This window comes from Anneissia japonica, unplaced genomic scaffold (genome assembly GCF_011630105.1).
Source record: "Anneissia japonica isolate Jap-2015-1 unplaced genomic scaffold, ASM1163010v1 scaffold493_len2256704_cov171, whole genome shotgun sequence".
Taxonomy (NCBI): Eukaryota; Metazoa; Echinodermata; class Crinoidea; order Comatulida; family Comatulidae; genus Anneissia; species Anneissia japonica.
The window spans coordinates 1,930,368-1,933,669 of NW_022727062.1; positions in this window are offsets into that span (position 1 = coordinate 1,930,368).

A 3,302-nucleotide genomic window follows, 5' to 3' on the forward strand; every position below is an offset into this window, starting at 1 on the left:
GGACAGTAGTCTTTTTAGTCACTTTCCTAAATACATGCACCCGTATCGGAACTCATCCAGGCCTGATTTGGGTATCGCCAACCTGTCTGATCGTAACCTTTCTCACGATGAAAAATTCGTTCTTAATAAAGGCTTGTCTTTTTGCCCATCTCAAGAATTGAACCCAGTCAAACTTTGCTCTGATCTCAACCAATTCTGCAGACGAATTAGGCTCAGTGAATTCTTCGGACAACGTCAAGATACACGTGATAATTATCAACCTAAACGTAACACTCTTACTAAGGAACCGTGGACCCCTCCTCATGGTAGAAATGTACACATAGACGCATTTGTTTCTTCGGCTAAATGTCATCTAGACAAATTTATCAAGGAAATGAATGGCCCATCAACGAAGAACCTTACTAACATGCAACAAAAGGCGCTTACAGATCTCCGAAAAGACACTTCTATCGTCATTAAACAAGCGGACAAAGAAGGTGCTACTACTATACTTAATAGACAAGATTACATCAATGAAGCAGAATCCCAACTGTCGGACACTTCATTTTATGAACTAGTAGAATGTGATCAATCTATAACAGATAAAAAAGAGTTAATATCATTGATATCTGAATGCCATCCTGATTTACATGTTAAGGTAAGCTCTCTGATCCCCGACAACCCTAAACCTGGGACCTTCTACACGATTCCTAAGCTACACAAGCTTCCTAAGCTTATTGCCAACAAAACTCAATCTACAGCCCATCCTTACAACATCTCTGATCTTACATCTCTAGACCCAATGGTTATTTTTGAACTGGCCAAATCTCTGAAAATCACCCCTCCAGCCAGACCTATAGTATCTGGCATAGGCACCATCACCGAATTTGTTTCAGGATTTATTGATAGCCTCCTCAATCCTCTTCTTTGCAACATCCCCAGCTACATTCAAGACACCACCGATTTCCTCCGAAAACTTAACCGTATCCCCAGCCCCCTTCCTGACAATTCCATGGTCACTATGGACGTCACGGCCCTGTACACTAACATACCCCATGACGAAGGAGTTACAGCTATTCAACAGTTTCTTGACTCTTTCCACCCCCTTCCATACACTGACGACATTGTGGCTATGGTTAAATTCATACTCACTCACAACAACTTTAAGTTCAACGACAAATATTTCCGTCAAATTAAAGGTACCGCTATGGGCACAAAAATAGCGCCCTTGTACGCCAATATATTCATGGCCCGACTCGAAAACCAATTGCTATCCTCATCCACATTAAAACCACTTTTTTACACCCGTTATATTGACGACATATTTTTTATATGGCCACATGGACAGGATTCCCTTCAATTATTTATCTCTAATTTTAACGAAGCTCACCACAGTATCAAATTTACGTCCGAACAATCCGTCAATCACATTCCTTTTTTGGACACTTTGATTCTCATCAATAACAACCAGCTCTCTACTACCTTGTACACTAAACCCACAGACAGTCACAAATACTTGGATTTCAATAGCTCCCATCCTACTAGCCTGAAACGATCCATAGTATAAAGCCAAGCTCTTCGCATTAAGCGTATATGCTCTACTAATATTGAATATGACAAACATATTAACACCCTTAGTTGCAAACTAAGAAAAAGCAACTATCCGATACCTTTCATCAAACATAACATTGAGAAAGCATCATCTAAATCCCGACATGATCTTCTCCAAAACAGACCTAAAGCCAATACTACACGCATCCCCCTTATACTAGACTATAACCCCCGTATTTATAAGCTGTCAGAATCCATTAAAGCGGATTTCCAGGTTCTGAAAACCCACTTTCCTGACCACAAACCCTTCGAAAATCCCCCCATCTTAGCTAAACGACAGCCCCCCAACATTAAAAATATCCTGACTCCCTCCCATCTCCCTAGAATTCCCCCCTTAACTGGTAACCGTCCCTGCAACAACTCACGCTGCAAAGTCTGTGATATTCTCATCACTAGCAAATCTATCAAGCTCCCCCACACTAACTTAACCATCAACCCACCCCCTCTCACATGCAACTCTACCAATGTTATATATATGATCATATGTTCTAAGTGTGATCGAGGTTGTTATGTCGGGGAGACAGGGAGCAAATTTAGACTTAGGTGTAACAATCACAAGAAATCGAATCGGGACAAAGCTCTGGGATTCCCTGTAGCACAACATTTTAATCTGCCTAACCACTCTGTTAATGATATGAAATTTATATTAATTGCTTCAGGTTTCAGGGGCGTACCGTGGGGGGGTCGATGGGTGCGGTCGACCCCCCCTTTTAAAGAAAGTGCCCTTTTAAATATGATTTTTTTTTAATCTAGCATAATTAAACTGCGCCTAACATGAAGGTAGTTATTATCAAAATAAATTATCCTTCGCCTAAAAAATGTTTGGTGGCCCTTCCTTTTAATATTTTGATTTTTTGTCTTTTTTTTTTAAACAATTCATATAAAGTTATACATTTTTAATCAACTTAATATCTCTAAGCCCGTGCGCCAGTGGAGTTGTGTTATGTGGTTACGCATCATTGCACTCTGCCATTATTGTTATCAGTAGCTGCGTGTTTTCCGTGCAGCAAAATAATCTATTCGCGCGCGCAACGCAAAACCGAAGGCAATGTGATTATGTGATGAGAGCAATTTTTTCTCGTGAGGTAGTTGAATACTGTAGATTATTTTTTTCGGAATATAAAAATGCCAAATAAAGAGGGAAGAAGAAAAATAAAAGAAAAGGAACTCAGAGAAGACACAAAACGATGCAGGACGCATCGGAAAATTAATGATAACAATTTGATCTTTAGATAAAGAGCTACTTATTTTTTATGTAAATATTAGGTAAGTTAAATTACCTTTAGTATTGAAAGCGTGGTTTAAGTATTAGTTATTGAGAAAAACGATGAAGAAAAACTAAGTTAAAGAAATATATTAAAATATAAAATTGAAAGGAAAACGATGAAGAAAACCTAAGTTAAAGAAATATATTAAAATATAAAATTGAAAGGAAAACGTTAAGAAATAAACGCATACAAAATGTTACTTTAAGTAATTATATGTTCCCTATATCATTGTTTATTTTTCAATACAGTATATATTTATACATTTATAACTTTATTTTAAAAAAAAATTAAAAGTGGGACGATCCCACGAAAAAGAAAAAAAAATACCTTTTTTTTTTTAATTCTTTAATCTGAAATGCTCACAGGCCCGTATGCAGGAGTTCCGCAATCCAATAGGCTGGTGGTATATTGAGTGAATATAGTCTGATGTTGCCCAAAAACTAC